We start from the raw sequence: 25,093 nt of genomic DNA on the forward strand, positions 1-25,093 counted from the left end.
AAATGAAACAACTCCCTTTTCAAGTTAAATCTTGAAAGTAAACCTTCATTCCATCCACCTGGTTGAATGCAATGAAGCTTGGGGGGCATGTACCTCGCTTTGCATCATTATGTTGGGGGCATGCGAAATTCTGGAGCATAGTTCCTTGTCTTGTGTCAAACTCGTTAAAAAATGAAACAAGGAGTCTTGAGCATAGTTCCTTGTCTTGTGTCAAGCTCTTTAAAAAATGAAACAAGGATAGGTTATATAGGTAGATTGTAGAGAGTAGTCATGAGCATAATTCCTTATCTTGTGTCAAGCTCGTTAAAAAATGAAACAAGGATAGGTTATATAGGTAGATTGTAGAGAGTAGTCATGAGCATAGTTCCTTGTCTTGTGTCAAGCTCGTTAAAAAATGAATCAAGGATTTTAGAGCATAGTTCCTTGTCTTGTGTCAAGCTCGTTAAAAAATGAATCAAGGTTTTTAGAGTATAGTTCCTTGTTAGGTAGATTGTAGAGAGTAGTTATGAGCATAGTTCCTTATCTTGTGTCAAGATCGTTTAAAAAATGAAACAAGGGTTTTGAGGATAGTTCTTTTCCTGTGTCAACCTCACTAAAAAATGAAACAACTCCCACGATTCTTTCCAAGATTTCGAAAGTAAACCTTCATTTCATCCACCTGGTTGAATGCAATGAAGCTTGGGGGGCATGTACCTCGATTTGCGTCATTATGCTGGGGGCATGCGAACTTATAACAAGCATAGTTTTTCGTTTCAAGCTTGCGTAAACATGAAACTGGATCCGAGCATAGTTCTTTTCTTGTGTCAAGCTCGTTCCTGTGTCAAGCTCGTTAAAAAATGAAACAAATCCTCCTCTAATTGAGTCGAGATTTTGACTAGATCTCATAAATGTTAAGTTGTATATTTAGGTTAGTTATTTCAGTTTTTTGCATAATTTTCTTACAGTTTTAGGTCGAGTCTTTGAAATGATCTCGCACATGAACCTTCATTCCATCCAGCTATTAATTACTAGCAGTGTACTTAATTGAATGAAATGAAGCTGGGGGGCATGCACTCTAGCAGTTATGCTTAGGGGGCATCAAGCACAGTTTTCTCTCTATTTCAAGCTTGTGTGAAAATGAAACTACTTTGAAGCATAGTTTTTCTCTGTTTCAAGCTTTTGTAAAAATGAAACCTATCTCGAGTCAATTTCAGTTATTTTCAAGACTCGTTAAACTCATGAAAATCCCGAGATTATTTTGCTATCTTTCATTCTCGTAAAACAAATGAAAATGCCGAGTTCTTTCCGTCTTTTCCTGCTCATAAATTAAATTGAAAGTCGGCCATATGAGTACATTTTTATCCTTTTTCGAACTCATTAAAACTTACAAAAAAAGTGAAAACCATGAGTACATTTTTATCATTTTTTCAAACTCGTTAAAACTTACGAAAAAGTGAAACCTTAGAGTCACCTTTAAGCTCTTTTTTGACTCCTAAAATATGAAAAGATTGTCGAGTTTTTCTTTTTAAGCTCGTTAAAACGGAACTAAAAAGATGGTCCACTTATAGCCCTTTTCTGACCGTAAAAACATGAAAAGATTGCCAGATTTTTGTCGTTTCAAATTCGATATTGGTTATAAAACGACGTGTCCTTGATCGCTTTTTTACTTTTTCGGATCAGAGGCACTAATTACGAAAAGTACTCCTTGGTTGTAAAGATCAAGCGGTTCTCTCAAGTATTATTTTATACTTTTTCGGGCTTGGGAGACACAAATTTACGAAAAAGGTCAACCCTGGAGTCTTCTTAAGTTTTTTCAGACTCTCTAAAATTGAAAAACGCCGAGTTTCTCCTATACTGGACTCGTTAAAATTTAACAGTAAAGGACCTGTTCAATTACAGACAGGAACGAACCACTCCTTCTTAGGGTTCAATTCCAACTAAGTTGGACTCATCCGAAGGATGAGCTTATATCAAGCAAATGTTATCCTCCTCAAGCTTGTCAAAAATAAAGAGGTACTTGCCAGAAATGGTGGGGGAAAAGAGAGAAAAATGAGCCCGTTTGTCATACTTTGTAACCACTCTTGAACACGACACTTTTATTCACCTGGGTTGGGAAATCCTTTGCCTAACAGTTGATCAAACCACATTGAAAGTCTTCAGCCGGTTTCTGGATATTAACTTTGGGTCAATTGTCACCAAACCATCTGTTGTGTCGTTATGTGTTCAAGATGTCACTGCCAATAAGCCATTCATCTGTAAAATATCTGTCATCCATCCTGACCATCCCTGAGTCAGTCCTTGCAAGTAAATTTCTTCAACTTCATCTATGATTTTGTGTTGTGGGCTTGCCTGCGACGGATCGCTTTCTATCGACTTCAGCTCATTATCTAGAAATATGATCTAGAAATCATCAGTACCTTGGGATCTGCATGCCTCAATGGCAGGTTTCTCGCCTTTGACGATAGGTTGCATCATTGACTTTTGATCAAAGGATTCCATGACATGTTCGACATCAGCACATCTATTCACATCTCATGAATTGTACTGAGTACTTTGAGAGCCATTGACATCACTGGTGATTTATCTCACACTTGTTAACAGTTTACATCATTGACCGGTAATCAAGTGGTTTCTACCATGTTCGACATCAACACATTCATTTCGCATGGATAGAATCGTACTGTTTTGAGAAGTAGCAATGAAGACCCTGGATCTAGTTCCCACAATCCAGGCTGCAAGGAATTTTATATTCATTATATAATGGACTATTCATAAACAGATGGCTGCGTCCATACTGTGTCCACATGAGTCTATACTTGTGATGTATTACAAGATCATTCCTGTATCAGAGCAGTAGTTAGTTTTCTGATTCAGTTTTGATCTAAGTATGGGAATGCCTACCTCAGCGATGATATGATCTCATATATATATCTTGCATTGAATGTTTTTACAGGTTCCAACCGGGCTCTCCACAAGATGATCCTCGAAATGATAAAGTACTTCACTCTTCCTAAATGATAAATGGAATCCTCATCTACTACAGACTTCGCACTTTAGGGGGCAATCTGTTACACAAAAATATCGTCACCATGATTATTTACAGTCAGTATGGATCTATCATCACTTGTACTGTCCTCCTAAGCAAGTCTCAGACCTCAGCTCTTCAAGTCAAGCTTTGAAAATGAGAGAAAGACATTGAAAATCAACAAAACTCTGGTTTCGCACTTTCTCTCTGTTACCTGCGGTCCCGCACCTTTTGTTTACAAACACTACAGACCTGCCCGCTCTGTCCCTAAAGGAGTGGGTGCGGACCCCTGTGAAAGTCAAAAAGGCGCAAGTTTATTCTAAAAAACTCACTTTTGGTTAATTCTAGATGATTCTAGAAGGAATTTTGACGTGGATTGGCCGCTCTTAGGTCGTTCATCCATCCCAAAAGAGAAGGAGCTAATCCCTTGATGAGAGGAGCTATCCCTTTGAAGGAGGACTTTATCCCTTTGAAGGAGGACCTAGTAACTTCCCTCCATTGCACTATAAATTCAGGCATTGGGCTGGTTACTGGGGAGGTTAGAAGCTGAACATTTTTGAGGGTAAATGCTGGTGAAATTAAAACTTCCTAGTTGAGCTTAAGAGGAGAGATCACATACCTTTTTGGCTTCATTGGGAAGAGAGTGAAACTTGTCAAAGTAGAGGAGACTTCTTGCTGGACCCTGGGAGGAGCTTGTACAGCGTCAAGGCATAGGTTGTAAAGTTCTTCTTCTTTTGAATTAATATAATCAGACTCATTTTTCTCAACAAATTGTCTCATGTCATTTGTTTCAATAATTCCTTGACTTTCATGTTAAATATGTTTTATGATATTGGCTTTTCAGGTGCTATTTAATTTGTTTGCCTTGTTTGTGTTTGCAGATTCGCGACAAAGGAGCTCACTTGGATCGAAGGAGCGAGGGCATCCACAAACATGTGTTGGACCTAAGGTAGGCCCTAAAAACACTTGTTTGTCTTTGTTTATTAAAGCATATTTAGAGAAAGATAGTGTCTGGTTGGTTTGCTTGTCATTAGGTCTTCTTTAGATTCTAGGAAGGTCTATCTTGTCCGCAAGATCAACTTATTCCCTGTGACAGAGGGATTTGAGGCTCCCGTGGTGGCCAGGCCCGAGGAAACTCAGATTCCTATGGAGGAAACCAATATTTAGAGGATAAAAATGGCACTAAACTTTGTTATTTGAATCAATCCAAGTACATCCCCGCTAGAAATGAAAACGCAACTGCTAAATAACAAGTTTTCTCCATAATAAGACTAAGAAATACATGCCCCTAGAGGAAAATTGAAATTGGTACTTACACAAAGTGATGAGGAAGCATTCTCCTTGAAAAGAGGCAATTTTCCCCTCCAAAATCCCTCAAAAAGTGGATCTGGTTCCCAACACTAGGAATCTTCATTAAATGACAAGGGACACATTCCTAGATTTTATCAATCAGTAGAGATCTAGAATTTATCAATAATTTCATAACGTTAAATTCATTTATTATATAATCTTGGTCCATCCTGTAGTAGGGAGAAAGTCCCTATATTATCTCATTCAAAATTTACTCCATATTCTCTCAATATTCTGCAAAAAATAAATAATATTAGGCACATAATATGCAATTATCTCTAAACCTTCCTAAGAACATATTAAAGATTAAAAAAAAACATTATTAATTGTAGAAGGAGAGGTTTAATATAGCCTTCATGTTCCTAATAAATGTTAGATGGGCCTTAATTTTTTTCTAATTTGGAGGCCCATCAACAAGTAATTATCAAGAAGAGGAATCAAGCATTAATCTCTACTACACTTGATTTCTCAACAGGAAGTGAATACTCGAGTTATGGGTTGTGGAAATTCAATGTCAAGAAAAAAAAGCCAAATCATTGATAACATTGATGACATAAAGCATGGTGTTGTGGCATAATTGGATGGGGAATATTGGTACCAAAATAACCTATGAGAATTGTGCACTAGATCATACATTAAATTGATTATATGAAGGACTCTTGTGAGTTTCATAACAGGTGTGCTCAAAAATAAAAATAGAGTTAACTTTCCTTGAGTAACCACAAAGATTAGGAGTAAATTGAGTTGATGCATTGTGATATTTGGGGACCTATATATACAATATCCTATGGAGGATCTCATCATTTTATCACTTTCATTGTTTACTTCTCACATAAGTCATGTGTTCACTTCAAGTGGAAGAAAATTGACGTGTTTGAGTTTTGAGTATTGTTCCAATGAGTTTGAGAGTTTTTTTTTTGTAATTTAAAGGTATTGCAAGCCAAAAGACCACTCCACATACTCCTAAACAAAAATGGTGTCATTGAAAGGTTGAATCAAACCTTAATGGATAATGTAGGGAGCCTGAAAGTGGATGTTGGTTGGGGAAAAAGATTTTGGGTTGACACAGTTGTTTGAAAAATAAACCACTTGGTTCAATTTTGTGTGAGAAGGCACTAAATAAGGCTTGCACTAGAGAGAATCCCTTTGTTTCACACTTCAAGTTTTTAGCGTGGGTATACATGCATGTGCCTAAGGTGAACATGAAAAACATTAACAACAAATCATCCAGGTGCACCTTTTTCCAATATTCAAAAGTAGTCAATGGATGCAAGTTGTAGATTCCATCTAAGCATTGGTATATCCATATCCAGAGTGTGATCTTTAAGTAGGAGAAATCTTGTGAATATCATCACGAAAAATTTCTACTAGTAGAAAAGGTATAAATATAGAAGTTCCAAATTTTCAATTTGAAGCTAAAAATCAAGTTGAGTGGTTTTAAAAGGAGGTGAAAATTAGCTTAAATAAAATCTATCATAAAGGACAAATGATAATATGTGTCTTGAACATAGTCTATTTGATTAAGGGAAAAGTTGAGGATGGGCCTTAATGAGAAAAATACTCATGATAGGCATGGCTATGAGCATACTAATTTTACTTTATCTTTTTTATCTTCCATGGGTGATGAGCCCAACAATATTAAAAAGGCCCTCAATGATGACGTCCCCCCTCACTAGAAGCAAGCAATGGATGGAGAAATGAATGTATTGAAACAAAACTAGGCTTAAGGAATTTGTAAATTAAATTACTTGAAGGTGATTGGAGGAAAATGAGTTTTCACGAAGTATACTACAAATGGAATTGTGAAGTAGTATAAGGCTCATTTGGTAGCAAAAAAATGCTCTCAAGTAGAGGGTGTGAATTATAAGGATGTCTTCTCTCCAATGGCCAAAATGATCTCTATTAGGTTGTTGGCATTAGTATGTACTTATGATTTGGAGGCAAAGAAAATGGATGTCAAGATACCATTTTCCATGGTGAGCTTAAAGCATAAATATTCATGAAGAAAACTTAAAGCATAAATATTCATGAACCAACTAGAAGGATTTGTGGAAGAAGGGAAAGAGCACACTTTGTATCGATTAAAGAGATGATGTATGGATTGACATAGTGTCCAAGACAATGGTATCAATGGTTCAACAAATATGTTGTGGGACAAGGGTTGGTAAGAAGTGAAGAAAACTATCATGTTTACTTCACACAATAAGATAATAACTTCATTATTATGGTATTATAACTTGATGATACTATTTTGATTAGTAGTTTTAAATATTTAGTTAAGGAGACTAATTCTCAAATGTCATATAAGTTTGACATGAAGAATTTAGGTGAGTTGCACTATTGTTTGGGAATTGAGTGTTAATTTTTAGTGCTAGTTTGTTCTTTGTTGTAGATAATTGAATTTTTAAACCTTTTCACCATTTTCAACAATTTACACTTTATATTCACCTGATATCAACATTAGCAACTATATAGAGAGAACAATAACATAAAAAATGTAGCAGAATAGTAAGGAACAATAGAAGAAAAGCATACACAATAGAGGCACCAATATTTTGGTCAAAGACCAAGGAAAAACCCCACAAGGGGGGAAACCCATAATCAATTCTTATTCTTAGTATTATATATTCATAAAATGTTCAATTGAGATACAAAGTAAAATAAGAATGAGACATATGTCTTTCATCATCAATCACATTAGGTCTCAGTAGTAGACATGTATATTAGAGAGGCAAGCGTAGGCCTCCATATCACACTATCATAAGAGCATAGTATACATCACTGTAAATGTCGTATAGGTATTTCCATCATTGTCATATCATCATTATAGAGACAAGCCATATATCAAAGTGTCACTGCAATACACTAAAGGTCATAGTCATATACATATAGAACACTACCATGAATCAAGGTCACTATTGTCAAGAGTATTGTAGACATATTGTTATCAATGTCGTCAAAATTATTGTTATCATTTTCATAGGAACATGGATGACTGTCACACATTAATAAACAAGAATTATAGCCCAACTTTACTGAACAAGAATATATGTCATGTATCATTGAACAAATATTATAGGAATCACTTCCCAAAGCATTATAGGAATAATTTCTCTATGTCACTGTCATATATTATAGTTGTGAGAGAATAACCACACTTCACTTGTCATAAGAACATTGTTGTATATTACTAATGTAGGGGAACTTATTGTCCTTCTAACCATCCCTCCAAATTGTGTACAGGATGTCAATTAAGACTTTCCAAATAGGACTTACTATACTTAGCATCCATAAACATTAGAGAAGAAGATGCATACCTTTAGGGCGTCATAATTGAGCTCTGAGATACACCTTGGTTCATGTGCATATACTTGAATATTTCAGCCCTTGATTAGGGCTTCCTCTAGTTGTTATGATACCCATGATTCTGGGATCTAAACATCCAAAGATCCTGCGTTGATCCTTCTTCTAAGCATTGAACTTTCTGTGTTGGTCCCTCTAAGAATGTGTCCTAGTCCCACCACCACACAATTGTATTTTATGTCACATTTTGATGATTTTTCTCTGAGAAACCTTGGCCCTTATTTGTGCACGTCTACAACAGTGTATCAACCCTACTATTTGGTCTCAAAACACTTCAATAGTTGCGTCATAGAACTAGAGTGTTGCCTCCTTAATCCTGCTCCTATCTAGGCCTCTTGGCCCTCCCAAAAAAAAAATTTAACCTACTTCAAAACTCTGAATCCACCTACGTTTGTGCATAGAGAATAACATAAATTACATGCCTAGAACCTCATCGAAAGTACCTCCTAATATTCATCCTGATCCAAATCAAGAAATATGAAAAGCAAACTCGTCCTTTTGTCCTCTTTATCTCAACTCCTTTAGACATGCGACACCTCATAAGATAGTCCTTACGTGAGCAAGATCCATGTTCCAAATGGAGGAGGATAGACGCTTATTTATAATTGTTTTCATGTACGAAAGGTCGTGTCCTTTGGGGCAAACTGACTTAAGATTTATGAGGTTAACTTGTAACTTTAGAGGGAAAATTTAAATTCAAATAATATTTAAATATATTTAATAAGTGCCTTAATGATTACTTGCCCAAATAACTTTGTTCCATAGAATAATAATAAGAGGAGAGCCAAATAATAATTTCCTTAACCCAAATTAAATTATCTATGGGGAAATATGGCCTTCTTTTTGGGTAGATGGGTTTCCTATGGGAAAATTCATCCCAAAGCTGCCCCAAATTTCAACACTCCCTCTCATCTAGGGAGGAAATTATGGTTGCATCCTAAGTCTCATCAAAAGGCGTACATGTTTCATCATAACTATATCGACAAGACATCCATCTCATCACATCTCATCTCAACTCATTTCTCCTATGTTCATCAGCTGGACAATCATGTCTCGATCTAAAGAAGAAGAAGAATGATACATTTGGTCTAGCATCGAACTTGACAATGGAGGGAGATACCACTTTTCATAAGTGGCAAGGACCAGACATGCCCTACAATGAAAATAGGGGAGATACCACTTACCATTTATGGTAAGGATCAGACGCATCCTATTGTCCATTAATCTTCCCACCTTGATCCTCAATAATCAAGTGGTAGAAAACCCACATCCAATCACTTGGAAGTAGACAACAAATACAACTTTCCATAAGTGGCAAGTATCAGACACGTCCCAAGTCTCCTCACTCATTGGCCAAATGGGTGGCAATCCCAACAAGCCTATCTTGTGGGTAGGATGCATTATGGGGTATACTCGGTCAAGTTATGTTCTTGACAGTAGGTGACGAATACAACTTTCCATGAGTGGAAAGGATCAGACATGCCTACAGTACTAGTGGACATATACAACTTGCCACAAGTGGCAATGATCAGAAACCCCTCTAATGACAATAGGGGAGTAGGGGAAAGATACAACTTGCAACAAGTGGAAATGATCAGAAATTCTCTAGCACCCTCAACCCTAGGAGCTCCTCGGCTCCACCCCCCCCCCCCAAAAAAAAAAATAATGGAAGTAAAAAGACAAGGAGGAAGATCATAACTCGATGTTCTCAATTAGTCATGATCCCTTCCCTAAAGGGATACAACTCGAGGCTTCTCTCTAAATAATGTCAGCAACCTGCTCATCAGATGAATGTTTTGGACCCTCACTGCTCCTCTCTACACCATATCCCAAATATGGTGATATCTAATCTCAATGTGCTTTGACCTGTCTTGGGACACAAGATTCTCTGAAATTTGGATCCCACGCTTATTGTCACATTATATCACATTCATGTCCAACACATAAAGTATTTCTCCAAAGATCTTTCTAAACCATACTTCCTCACATCTAGTCATGCTAGCGACAATGTAGTTTTCCTTTGTTGTACTCAAAGTAACAAACTTTTTTTTCTGGCTCATCCTGGAAATCATGGCAAACCCCAAGCTAAAACAACACCCAGATGTGCTCTTCCTGTCAGCAACAATTCCAGCCCAATCAACATCGATGTATCCATGAACTCTCAATTCTTTGTCAATGTATCTTAATCCATGAATGACGGTGTCATCTAGGTATCTCAATACCATCTTTGCAACATCTCAATATACATGTCTAGGCTCTATCTGGCTCAGAGAACATGTTGCAAAGAAAGGGTCCATCTAGTTGTCGCCTCATCATGGGATCCACCAAATATGTAACTGAAGAGGAGTCTCTCAACTGATTTAGTGAAATTCATCATGCCAAGTCTTCAACAACATACTTTCCTTGACAAGGAAGTCCTCATCATTTTTCTGTTATTCTTCTAGTCTCAAGACGTGGATCACCTTGGGCTCAAAGGTCAACTCCCTTTGGCACTGAACATTGATCAGATGATATGATCATGTCTGAAATAAACATATTCGAGACTAAATATCAAATACATACCTTCAACCTTGATGAGAGTTTGGAGTCTACATCAAGAGTCCATCAATCCAAGTATGCCAAGTCCAGGGGACTTGCTTGAGTCCATATGGGACTTTCTTCAATATGAAATCATGAGTCTCTTTCTTTTGTACCTTAAACCTCTGAGGTAGTTCCAAGTATGATTCTTCCTTAAGTTCATCATGGAGGAAGCCAATTTCACATACATATGATAATAGTGCATCTAGCAATAGGAGCTAGGATCTCATCATAGTCTTCTTTCTCGAAGAGCATAAGAATGTTGAATTCAATGACATTGGTACATCTTTGTCATCTAGAATGGTCCTTGCGTGAAGGACATATTTCTTGCAACATCTCATTTGGTTGTTACATGACAGTCTACTCCCTCTGAATGGGAAGCCTCTTCAATCACAGATATCAACCTGGGAGACTAGGACCCTTCCTTCAAGTTCACCACTCTAATCATGGGATGGCTCTGCATCCTGCTTAATCTCGATATTCAGGACTAGGTCCTTACATCCATCCAATGTACCTATTGACCCTAGAACAAGAGTGTAATATCCCTATAAACTGCATTTACGTTGGAATTCATGATGGAAAAGATTAGTTATCCCATGTTTAACAAAATGGCTGAAAACAAGAACCATTATGATTTAGTTGGAAACTAATTTGAATCAAATAAAAAAATGATATCTCACGAAGATAAAGAAAATTTAACAGGTTCTTTAAATCCATTTGTAATCTAAAAAACGATTTTCATCTTCATCTACTAGAGTTTTCATCATGTGAAGTCTCATGGCATAGCTCATAACTCATCGCATATTTTGTTGAAAGCATGTCTTTTGGTTGGCACAACTTTGGTGAGGAATGTGGTAGCTCCAATGAAAGGTGTTCCTGAACATGAGGTATGCACATGGGACTTTGAGGTTATTGCATACAAAAGACAAGTATATGGTTAATCTTATTGGAAAGATTTAAAAGGTTCATATGCCTAAGAAAAGATAAGTTATCTTTATTATTTGGAGGTGTTGAGAAATCTAAGGCAGCTAGATTAAAAGATTTATCTTTCTTTGATAATTGCTTGTGATGTCTTCTTAATTAACTAGATTATCTTCTTCTTTAAGTTGATTATTATTGTGTTCTTATCATCAAACATATACCAAAATAATAAAGAACAATGAGACAAGAGGAAAAAAATATATAGGCGACCAGTCAAGGCCAAAACCTCTCTACTTTGAGAGGAAAACCCACAAGAATTATTCTCTTCTTATAGAACTTCAATTGACAAATTCCAAGACCTATGACCCTTGACCAAGACCCCTCCAAGACCAATCCAACCTTCTCCATGCAACACTTTTTCAACCCAAATCAAACTTTCCTTCTTGCAGCCTTCACTTCTCCTTTGACCAAGAAATTCGACCTACAATTTTGACTGCAACTTCGGCCTCTTTCACCTGCAATTTTCGGCCTCCCTGTTGGGTAAAAGCATGTTAATGTGTATCACTTTTTCCCTTTTTGTGGCAAAGAAGTTTTATGAAAATAAATGGAGTTGGAATGTTTACTCTTAAATTTACAAAATCATCAAAAACTAGGTGGTGGTAAAAGAAGACAAAACATGCCAATTTAAATTCAATTTCATGTCATATTTTTTCTAAAATTTAATATATAATTTTTATCTAATTTATTCATTTTCTTTAAAAGGTATCATTAATATTTTACATAAATTTTTAAGTAGTGACAAAACCGCGACCCCCCATTTCTCTATTGATTTATGTTTTTTAATTCAAATTTCTTTAAGAGATGTGTTGTAAACATTCTAAAGATTGCTAAACAAATTTAAAAATAAAAAGTAAGCATATTTTTTAATTATTATTAAAATACTAGTAAAAATGATCATATTTTCATATATATAAAACCGCGACCCAAGAAACTACCCTTTCAAGTTTATAAAATCAAATTTTTTTAATAGAAATTTGAAAATAACATATAACAAAATGTTAAAATTATTTTTTGAAAAATTTTAAAATATAATTTATATTTTTTATAATAAATTTTTTAATTATGATTATAATAACGTATTTTATATTATTCAAAATATAATATATAAAATTATTTGTTTAGAAATTCTACTTCTATTTTTATATATATTTTTAAAGAGTTTTAGCATTTCATTTAACTTTACATAAAGTTATTTATATTTTGTGAGTGATTAACCATAGTTTTTACCAATTGTTACTATCAGTTGACTTATTTGCAAATTTAGTATTTACTTTTTATAACATTATTTATATTTTCTAAACCCATTAAATAGGTTCACTATAGCTTTTACCAAAATTTATTGTGAGTTAGCTTTGTTACAAATTTAGCATTTATTTTTCATAATTAACAAGTATGAAACTCAACTCATTTAATTGATATTTTTATATTATTTTTTTTTATCTTTTTTCATTTGAGTGCTTTTTTGCTTTTGCCACATAATGAGACACATTAACATGCTTTTACCCTGTTGTTCCTGCAATTTTGCACATGTGACCAATCAAGGGCATATTTTGATGATCCTCTTCTTCATTTGCCTTGAGTTGATCTCCTTGGAACTTCGGCTTGAAAGAAAGATCCTTTTCTCACCTTCTTTCGACCTCCTTTAGGTGATTGTAATTTGACTTTGCTGCAATGATTTACCCTAGTCTCCTTGCTCGTGTGAACAGATATAGCCCAAAATCAGTCCTTTCAAACTTCACTTTTCTCCTCCTTGGATTTTTTTGTCTTTCGCTAGGTATCTTCGTTCTTCTTGTGCTTCCATGAGATGCTTGAGTGATTTTAAAGGTGGTCGACTAGCCCCTTATATATAGGCTTCTTATCCAAGCTTGTAGGCTAACTTGTCACTATCTCTAGGTTGACTTGTCATTGCTTGATAGGCTGACTTGTTACTTGCATCTTGACAAGGTCTTGTAGGGTCTTTGACTCTAAATTTGAATCAAATACATTTTCTTTACAATATATAACATGCCCAAAAGGGTCTTCCATACATTACAATGACTTAATTGACCTAGAAGCACTCAATGAGTGCTTGACCTAAAAATAAATTTCCCTTGGGCATGAAACCCATGCCTCAAGAACAACAATAATAAATCCATTTTTATTTACAATAAATACATAGAATCATGATTACATATGTCATTATGAAGACCGAACCTAGTTACATATTTCAACAGGAGGAAGACTGCATAAAAATATTGTGCATGAGTTAGTTTTATTGTTTTCTTGAAAAGAATGTTTGTGAACCTTGCACACAAAAAGATTTATGAATTCATGACATTCTCCATGAAAAATAAATTCATGTGAACTTTGCTTATGAAAATACAAAGAAACTAAGATATTTCATTAAAAGAATGCAGGAGATATTCGCATGATGCCTATGCATTAGATTCCTAAAGGGGAACATTAGATGCTTAAAGAGCATATGTGTTTATGTGCATAAGGATAAAATATATTATATTTGATTTTTGGAAATGAATATGTGAAATTGCATGCACGAGAACAAAAAAATTAGTGCTAGCTATTGAGAAGGAAATATGAATTTTCATGTATAAAAAGAATAATTAAATGTAATAGATTTTCCTAAAAATGAAGTTAAATGCATGGAAAGAAATAGCTATTAAGTTGGACTTCTTGAAAAGAAATATACATATATATATATATATATATATATATATATATATATATATATATATATAAGCATGTTGTAAAAGAATAATTTCGTGAAAAAAAAAATACAAGATGCATGCAAGAAAACTAGTTACTATGCATTTGAATTTCTTGGAAAGAAGTATATTTTGCTAACAAGAAAAACTAACATTTGAATTCTTGAAAAAGTAACATATGTAAAAAAAAAATACAAGATGCATGCAAGAAAACTAGTTACTATGCATTTGAATTTCTTGGAAAGAAGTATATTTTGCATGCAAGAAAAACTAACATTTCAATTCTTGAAAAAAGTAACATGTGTTTGTATACATAAAGGTATAACTACTGTGCTTTTAATTTCTTGGAAAAAAATCAAATATGCATAAAAAAGCTTTTATATTGAATGGAATTATTCAAATAGACAGGCTTTTATATTGAATGTAATTATTCAATGCATAAGAAATATGCATAGATAGGCTTTTATATTAAATGCAAATATTTGATGCATGGGAGATATGCATATAAAATTTTCTACATTGAATGCAAATAATTGATGCATGAGAAAAATGCATGTGAACATTGCACATAGAAGGTGAAGAAGTCACATTATTCTTTTGAAAAAGAAATGTGATTGCATGTTATTATGTTTGAATTCTTGAAAAGAAATAAGTTCTTCCATGCGCGAAAAGTAAAACTATTATGTTGAATTTCTTGAAAAGAAATGTGTTTTTGTATGCAAGGATAGAACAACTATTGAGCTATATTTCTTTAAAATAATATACAATTATTTTTATTAGTTTCTTGAAAAGAAGAACATGTGCTTATACGCACATAAATAAAATCTATATTGCTAAGTTCTTGGAAAAGAATATGTGTGAGATGCTCAAAAAAATAGTCCTCGTGTTCATTTCTCTTAGAAAGAATATGCGTTAATTTTGCCACCATCTTGAAAAGAGAAAAGTGTGGTTGCATGCAAGATTTAGTTAGCTTCCTTCGGAAAGAAAGTTGTGTTTTGCATGCAAGAAGAATAATTGTCATGCTAATTTCTTTTGGAAAGAACAAGTAGTTACGTGCAAGAAAATAATGAGTATTATGTTAGATTTATTTTGGAATAGAGCATATATTTTAGCTATTGTGAATAGCTCTCCTTTTGAAGAGGTGATTTTGGAAAGAACATGCATTGGCATGCATAAGAATAATATATGTTGTATTAGTTCTTTTGGGAATAATACATGACTACATACACAAAGAAAATAGTTGAGGGGTAATTGTGTTTGAATAAATTTTATTTAATTACATGCACAAATATTAGGGACAATTGTAGTGGTTTTCCTCTTGGAAAGGAATGTGTGCTTGTGCGAGGGGAATATTAGTTAATGTGGTATTTATTTTATAGACATGTTTTGATAGTTATATGCTTATGATTAATGCATGTGTCATGTTGTTTAATGAATCATGTCGCGATATTGTATTTACATTTCATGTATGCACATGAATATATATTGAACAGATTGATTATTGGTTGATTAATACTTTATCTAATCTTGATATAAAGGTTTGTTGATGACAATAATGGCAAGAAAGGATGGTGAGTTATGCAAAGGATAGATTATGTTTAACATTGTGGTAGGTAAAGAACTAATGGTCCATGCATATTGGGGAGTGTGAGCTGCAAGATGGTCCACTGATGGGAATAGCTAGGCCACAAAGATATAAATATTGAGGATTTGTGGGTAAATGATATCATGATGATTGTAATAGCTTCTAGCTAGACATGTTGTATTTAAACGATATTTATTTGTAAGATTTTATGACAATGGTTTAAGGGATGGACTCCCTTACACACCATTGAGTTAGGCGTGAACACTCTCACGAGCATTTAATAATAAAAATAAATGTTTGCTTGTTTTCACCCTACAAGTTTCCAGGATATATTGATGTCTAATGATGTGGTTGCCTATTGTTCCATTTTTATGATGGATTCCTTGAATGATGTGATGTTTATATTATCAAGTATGTGATTAACTAACTAAGTTAAAAGAATCATGGAATTGTTACAAGGTTACATCAAGAAGTTAAAGTTAATATGCTACAACACTGGGAATTAATGGTTGTGTAACTTAATATTCATTTACTAACTATTACTCTATGTAATGATGATGGTTTATTTAATATTCATTGAAGGAATATCGCAAGTAATTCATAAAATTATAGATTGGTAAATGTTGTAAAAAAATTCTAACTCCATGCATTTTCATATGAGGTTATTAGGGGATGTTACAAGCGGTATCAGAGTTGAAGGTTGTAGCATTGGCGCCTTTTGGGAATTGGTAAGAGGAAAATAAATAGAGGTATGATATCAATGGGCTTTGGCTCAGGTATGATTCTAACAAACTACATAATGCTATATGTAGTGTTAGTGTCAGTCTTTGCAGCCTTCCTCCAGTGATCAAACATGCTCTTACAAAGTGATTTTAAGGTGTCAAGGTCAAATTTTGTCATTTCAGTGAGTCTTCAAGAAAAATTTGGTCACTAGGTATTAGGTCTAGGGTTTGCTTTTACTCCTTTCAAAGTTGTCCAAATGTCGGTCCATGTCACCATTCAGCTGAGTGTACCATCATTCAGAGGGTTTTCATCATCATTTCAAGTTCCACTGGGTCATTTTACACCTTGTTCATGCTTCAGTTGTGCTTAGGTAAGGTTCATTTCCCTCTCCTAGGGTTTTGAAGGTAATTTATCTTGGATGGTCAAATCATTAGCAAAACTTGTATCCGGATGTTCATACACCTTCCCTATCCTTAATGTACCTTATTAAACACTTCCCATCACTGATATCCCCCAAATTCCTCATTTTCGCACAAACCCTAGTTTCTTGCTACAACTTGACAATTTTCTAGGCTAGGCCTATGTTTTGCCCTTTTGGACCTCTTCCCCTCACTCAATATTTGAAATTCCACTTTCCCCTACTTCCTAGCATCCCTCCCTACTTCCCAAAATTTTCTCAAGAATTTAGAAGCCCATTATCCCCTTCATTTTGACAAATACCCTATTCCACACATCGGGATAGGTTTTACTCCAATGATGTTTCTGAGCAAGAAAAGATGAGTTTGGGAAAAATGAGAAAGGTTTTTGTCCAAAATAGGCCAAGGAAGAAAAATGTCCTTCACTTTTTACACAGGTGTCATGGTTTTAGAGAAATGTCAAAAATACAGTTGCTTTAGGAGAATTGATGCACGTCTGAAGTGACCTTGGTAAAATCAGGATTTTTCCTAGCTTGGTTGGCCTAATGACTTGCTTGATGAGTCAAATGATAACTAGACACAAATATATTTCCAAAGAGCTATCATGAGCTCAATTTGGGGTTGAGGAAGACCTTCAAAAGTTGACTGCAACAGCACTCTTCCTTTAGGCAGCCTCATTTGGCACATTTTGACCAGTCTTTGGAGATTTGATTTTTGACAAGGAAAATAAACTCCAAATTGAAAAATTATAGTTGGGTTGGAAAGTAGACTCAATAATATTTCCAACAAGCTTTCCCACGCCCAATTTGGACACTGGGAGGGCCTCCAAAAGTCTCCCGCAAAAAGCACTACGCATTGGGTTTGGGGTGCGGCGCATTGGGTTTGTGGCGCGGCGCATAGAGTTGTAAGCCTGATTTCACCCATAAAATCTCTCAAATTTCCAAATTTTCTCAATCCTATGGTGTGCAAGTAAGTCAAGCTTTCTTCCCTTGCTAGTGAATGAGTTTTTCTTAAAATTTATGGTGGTTTAGTGAGACAAAACTCAAACCCTACCTCCTTGCAATTTTTGCTCAAAAACAATTGCCTAGGGTTTGCACTTGTGTTTTTTGCTGCCAACTCCACAAAATTTCTCACTCCCTCACTCTTTCATTCTCTCATTACATTTTATCAAACCATTCCCCCAATCCCCATATCCCTAAGTCTACTAATTCTAAAACCCTAATTGCTTTCCCAAGAACCTAAGTACTATTCCCTAAAGCCCCTATTTCCCAAACAACTTGTCAACAACATTCCCAAAACCCCTCATACACTTTCCCCTTCACAGTCCCTCGTACATTCTCATCCTTGGCAGCAAAAATCTAAAGACAGCATACTCATCAAGAAAACTCAAACATTGGCAAACGTGGAGTCTGATCCTTCCTATGACTGAGATGAGGAAACACTCAGTGATTCTCCTAGAGAAATGCATGCACCAAGGAGACCTCACTAGGGTGGTAAACATATACGAGAGGAGACCACTTCACTTGCCGAGTTACAGCAGCAGCAAAACGAGTACTATCTCCACCCGGGGTGGAAGGGGTCTCATTTTCGCCATCAGTAGAGCAGGTTCAGGACAAGGGCAAGAGGCCATTACATGATGAGGGACCATCAGGTGAGCAGGAGACTGATTTCATTCTCATTGAGGGTGATGATACTGATTTAGGCCCACAAAGCTCAAAGCTCAAGGAGGTCATCCAAGAGCAACAGGCAGACATCAATGCTTTGTCCCTCAACTTGGAAAGAGCCAAGTGGATAATAAAGTACCTGGAGCAAAGAAATAAGCAGCTTGAGGATCAGCAAGCTATGATGGAATTACAAATCATTAAAGAAAACCAGCAAGAAATCAAGAGGGCACAAGGCAAGTTGACACGCATTGAACAAAAGGATGAGGACCGGGAATATGTGTTGGAGAAAGTGAATATTTATTTTGAGAAGTTGTTGGAGAAGGCCAATAGGGAGAAAACAATGTTGAGGTGCATGGCCTACCATTACATGGCGAGGAATATGAGTTGCAAGGCAAGAATTAGAAGCTTGAAAGCAAAGTTGAAAAGGGCGTCAAGGAGGCGAAATGAGCATGATAAACTTCAGATCTTGGCTGAGGCTTCCTTGGCCCAACACAACACTTGATGGAGAGCACTCAGCCCAAATTTCAAAAAATTTGGGACACTTTTTGCATTTTTGAAATTTTTGGGCTAAAACACAGAAATTTCTGCCCAATGCGTCGCGCCACCTAGCACTCGCTTTTTATGGAGGCCTGAAAATGACAAAAACTCAGCATATTTGGATTTTTCTTGGAAAAATATGCATGCCTACCAATGGCCAAGAAATTTTGACAGGTTTTGAGCCCCCAAAAAGGTCAAAAACACCCAAAAAATGACCTTATTGCCCCTATTTTGACACACAGGAAGCAGTGTTGGGAGAATTGAATTTTGGAGGGGCAAATGGAGGCCAAATTCAAAAATTCCACTTGGGTTGGAAATTAGACAGGCAGACCTTTCCAACAAGCACACTTGGAGAAAATTTGGACACTAGGAAGGCCTCCAAAAGTGGATCTAAACAGGCGCTACACATAGAGAATCAAGCACGACACATAGAGGAAATTTGGCCCAGTTTGACCAAGAATGCTCTGTTTTTCACCTAGCTTTTGCCAGTTTGACTTTTTCTCCTTCTTAATGTCAAATTTGTGATGTAATTTAATGTACATTGATGGATCATGATGTAAATATGTCAAATTTTCACTTATGGAGGTAGATTCATCTATTAAAAAGTTGTTTGAAACTGAATGAATCAATTCCCTAATTTCTAGAGGCAAGCTGTTCCACTGCCTGATTTCTAGTTCTCAGTTTAGAATTAGTTGGAACAGCTCCTAAACTTGTGAGCTCGACCCCTAGAGGCTAGGATGAGTTATGCTTTGTCTATATCTTGTGATCTTTAAGTCATTAGCATGGTTGGACTTTTGAGAAAGCTTAGAGCTTCATTGTATACTCATATCAGCAGTTTTGGCTAAGGAATAGAGACCAGGGTTTGCAGCACTCTTTGGGATTCATGTGGCATTTTGTTTTGGTATAGTGCTTTCTTCTGTAATTATGAATTTACTTATGTGTTATGTATGCCATTATCTATCTTGTTTCTTCTTAACTAAATCAAACAAGGGTAAAGGTAGAATCCATTGAAATTGCAGTGCTCTACCTAGGGTTTGCTTTAGTTTTTTATGTTTTCAGCTGTTTGAAGAGGATCCCTGAGTTTTCTTGCCCTCTTCAACTCCTCACCTGTCTAATCTCTCCATCTCATTCAATTTGAAGTGCCAAATCAGTTTCCTACCTTGCCCCATTGAGATCTCTGCAAAACTGAGCCTCATTCCCCGCACCCAAAATCTACCTTTCCATTTGAGCCAACAAAAACATCATTTTATTCAATCATATTTTACTGAGATTGACCATGAGAGAGCCCTCTCCCGACCTGGTAGGGCTAGCTACCAGGTTAAGCGTGGTTTGATGTCACCCTAGATCCTACCTTTCTCAGCCTGAGGTAGATTTAGGCACTGTTATCACCCCAAGAAACTCACCTAGGTTGTATATCAGTGATGCTCAGGAACATTAAAAATTCAACAGAATAGTTGGATAAAATGATGGATAAATGGAAGATGTGCATCACCTTTAAGCCAGATAACCACTCCTACTATGATTTACCCCCGACATGGGTGAAGACCCCCAAACTACAAGGCTTTCAACCACCAACTACTCACGGTTTAAGGTAAAAGTGATGATGGAGAAGACTGATTGCACCAGCAGATGCACAGGGCTCTGTGATGGCCAGCTGCAACCAGTTAGAGGATCTGCAAGACTATTATTCAATAGACAAGGAGGATGATAGCTCTCTGTTATTACAACAACAGCAACCTGCAAGCAATTTTTAATGAACCACTAAATTTTAACATAGAGGTGGGATGACAGCCCCTCAAATGCCAAATATTCACAACACATCAACTAAATGCAAAGCAAGCAGAGCCTAGAACATAGAAGAAGTGAAAAGCGAGAAGGTGATAGCAAAAGAAGCTTGTATTAGTGGAAATCAAGACCAGAAGCTGCAGGTCTCATAGTATTAACAGTCTCCAGAAGTTAAAAGGCTTCAATAAGCTCTCATTCATCAAACACTCATCATTCGATTACATCTGAGTTCTGAGTATATATAGTGTTACAATACAAAATATCTCTGTTAAACAATGCGTGGAAGAGCCCATAAATGGCCACCAACCATATTCATATTCAGAAATGGGCCTCTGATACAAATCTGTCTGAGTTTTAAATAGATTTGACCCTCTCTGGCTCTCAGCGGTCCTCCTTGGGTAGGTGGGGTGAAACATGGGTGAAGCCCATAACCATTAAATGCTTTGTCTAGATCTGTGGTGTCCTGTTTCCTCCTCGGCCATACTACTGATTAAATGCTGCTGCTGAACCATTAGATGGCTCTATCATGATTGTTTTGGCTTTAAAACAGTGAAATGCTGCCCAAACTATTCATTCCCTCCCATCACTGCTTCCATGTTGACTTTTAAAAGGCTCAGGCATGGTTTATTCACTATCGGGTCCGCCTTTGGCTTGCAATTCACATTAAAACAAGCTCCTCCTTTGTTTTTTAATAGTTGACAAATATATGCGAAACTACCGCAAAACCACGAAAAATGGCTTTGGCAGATTTGAAATATATATATATATATATATATATATATATATATATATATATATATATTGCTTTAGAACCCTTTAGGATCCGAAAATCCATTGCAATCGGCGCTTGCCAGGCATCCTTTATATTTCTTCATATTTCACAATACACAGAAAACGCGCCCGAAACCTTTGAAAATAGCTCAAGCGCGGATTTGAAAAAATATGTAATGGAGTGTTGTGTGGTCATCGGGTCCGGCCATCGCATCAGCACATAACTTAAATTAAAGCCCTGCCCCTTTGAAAGCACCGATGTGATATCGGCAGACACTGCGGACCCGATAATCCATCAAACAGAATTCATACCGCCATTGGGTCCGGCCCATCGGCGATCACAAAACATAAAAGCCCCGATCTTTGATATTGCCGATATTCCTGCGGACCCGATAATCCATCAAAAAGAATTCAAACCGCCGTCGGGTCCGGCCCATCGGCGATCACAAAACATAAAAGCCCCGATTTCTTTGATATTGCCGATATTCCTGCGGACCCGATAATCCATCAAAAAGAATTCAAACCGCCGTCGGGTCCGGCCCATCGGCGATCGCTCATCGGCGAAGTCTTGTGCCCCTATCGCTGCGGACCCGATAATCCATCAAAAAGAATTCAAACCGCCGTCGGGTCCGGCCCATCGGGTCGCAAACATAAAAGGCCCATGCTCCATTGGAAGTGCCGATAGCGATACGCCGATGCGATATGGGCGATCGCTCGTCGACGAATAATAAAGCCCCCTTGGTAAGTCCTCCATTGCGATACGCCGATAGCGATATCAGCGATTTCTCATCGACGATGTATCACGTCGTTGCCACTGCCTCCCCCGACGAGCGATATGCCGACGCGATCTGGACCGTTGATCGGCCAAATCCAACGGCTGAGATTAATGCGGATCCATAAGCCTGCGCTTTTGATTTTAATATGTTTTTTTGGGTATTTTCACCTCCCGATAGTGTAATTCTGCCCTCCAAATGGCTTTTCTCTTGCAACTTTTTTGATCGGTGGGCAACTTTTTGTCATAATTTGAGGATTTGGACCGCAAACATGGATCTTTGGCATGATTATAAGTATATTTGCAGCCTTTGAGGGCATTTTGAATCCATTTTTGATCCTTTTGCATAGCAAAGCTAACACGAACTAACATGCAATAGACTACGTTTGACATGAGATGCATGATGCATGTTTATAACTGCATTGAAGAGTAGTAATTAATAAAGTCTGCTATAAAAATTTTCTCATGACATTTGAATCGTGATGAGGATAAAAAACAATAAAAACTTTGTTGCACCTATGAACAATCCTGAGCAGTCACTAGTGAAAGTAAGAATTAACTGCCAACTTTTACATATATGACAACATTAATGATACACGACTAAAGTTACAATGCACTACTTATAAAGGATGAATGCATAGAGTCATTATGTGTGAAACAAATGCATGAAGGTAAAAGTTTGGGGGGTTTTCCTTGAAGGGGAAAATAGGATGTTTTAAAATATATTGAAAGAACCCCTTTAGATGTTAAAGATAGATAATACGTCAAATGGTAAGTCTTGACTGTAATGGCTAAAATATGATTGAGTCCTGTCATGGTCAAATTTAAGATGGTTGGTAGCATTGATTAGTTAGTTTTGCATGGCTAACTACTAAAACTTATATGCATGAATCAGTTTGATTAAAGCTTACTGCAAGTTGTAAACAAGTGATTATGGTAGTTACTTCATGTGTTGGTCTATTGGTAACAATACATTGTGGAAATTGAGAATGTTTGGATTGTTACCCTAATAGTTATTGACACTTACACATTGATGATAAATTAGTGTCTTTGAATGAATAGAGTTTTGTTTAAGATTTTATGCACATGCAAGAAAACTTTGAATGATTGCAAAAGTGAATACTAGTCTAACCATGCATACCTATGACTGCAATTTCTTGAAGGTGATAAAGAACTTGGATTATGATACAATAATGTCATTAAAGTGGTTGATTTGATGGTTTCATCAACTTAATGATAGTAGTAATCAAATGATGTTGATTACCTTATTTGGTTAAACTTCACAACTCTACTAATTGACGATTCAATGATGATGTTAGCTAGTATGCATTAATTATTGTTGATTAGATGCATATGCATAAATGAAATGACCTGTTACATGAGTTAGAAATTATGGGAATATTGATGATTAAAGTATTATTCCCTTTACTGTTGCTTTAGAAAAAAAACTTTATGGAAACTTCGTTTTAACATTTGGAAGATGCATCCTTACTTGTTATATTACTTTTATGCATAAAATTGGTTTATGGAAAATAACAGGACCAATACCTTTCTACATTGTTAAAATATTGAGAACATAGATCCATGTGAAAGTGAAATGCATTCTGAATGTATTTGAAAAATGTTTTGTGCATAATAGTATTTTGTATAAGGTATGGTTTTATTAAAAACAATTGTGATTAATGTTGTTGATGTGATTAAGCAAGGGTATCTTAATGACAACATAAGAACCTATGAAAGGTAAAACGTTGCAATGTGATTTGCAACTGCAAATTAGAAAATATAATGTTATAATATACAAAATATGGTAATGTTATTCTAAATTGCATAATGGTTACTTTGAAATGAATATTACATGTATGCCATGTGATGTCAGTTCTGATTTCCTAGCGAATTATTTTTACAGACTATGGGACCCATGTTAAGGGTCAAGTATGAATGCATGATGTACATAAATGTTCATTTTCTTTAATGATAATGTGCATATGATCAATTATGTAAATTACAGTAGGAAATGGTGCTAAATGAGAATTTCACATGCCAGACAGTTGTGAAAGGTCAGGAGGCCTTGGGTTGATGGTGGTTTCCTGCACAGAGGGGTTGATGACAGTTTCCAGCGCTAATTTCCTCTCCCTAGAGATGGATGATCTCAGTAAGGAAAAATATTTGGCCAAGGTGGTGAAGAGGTAAAAAAGCCTAAGGAAACTCTGTTGATTTTGGATCTTGTTGGAGGAGACCCAAAATTCTGCATAGACGAGACATTGTTAGAGGAATTGGAAAGACCCTACCAAGAGGAATCTTGTATTAGATCATGTGTGGTATTTGAAATTCTTGAGCTGGTTGGTCAGTGGAATTCTAGAATGGACCTAGTATGGTCTCTGTTAGACAATTGTATGGATGTGAAAATGGTTCAATCCGGTTGTGGAAAATAGTTCCCATTGGTTGGGAGGGGAATTCTCTTTAAACTATGGTTCTCATAGCAAAACAAGTTAACTAATCAGATAAACGATGTGTTAAATGTGAATTTTCTATGTGTTTGTGGAAAGAATTCTATGTACATCTTGACACGAAAAGAACCTAGTGTTCGGAAAGGAATTATTGGAAGTGTAAGTTCCTTTATTGTATTACCAATCTTGTGAATGTCTTAGCAGGGGCTAAGACAATATGCACTTGGTGCATTTATTGATCATTTCAATGATTAGAGAGCTAGGTTCTGTTTGAGTATTCGTAGAAGTATTGTGTCGATGTCTTAGCAAGGGCTAAGACAGTATGCACTTGGTGCAATTATGATCATTTTGATGATTGAAGAGCTAGGTACTCTCTAAGTACTTGTATAAATACTGTGATTAAAATATAACCTAAC

The sequence above is a fragment of the Pinus tabuliformis genome, chromosome 4_1 (assembly GCF_031772625.1).
Source record: "Pinus tabuliformis cultivar Carrire ecotype Pingquan chromosome 4_1, CPIR1, whole genome shotgun sequence".
NCBI classification, from domain to species: Eukaryota; Viridiplantae; Streptophyta; class Pinopsida; order Pinales; family Pinaceae; genus Pinus; species Pinus tabuliformis.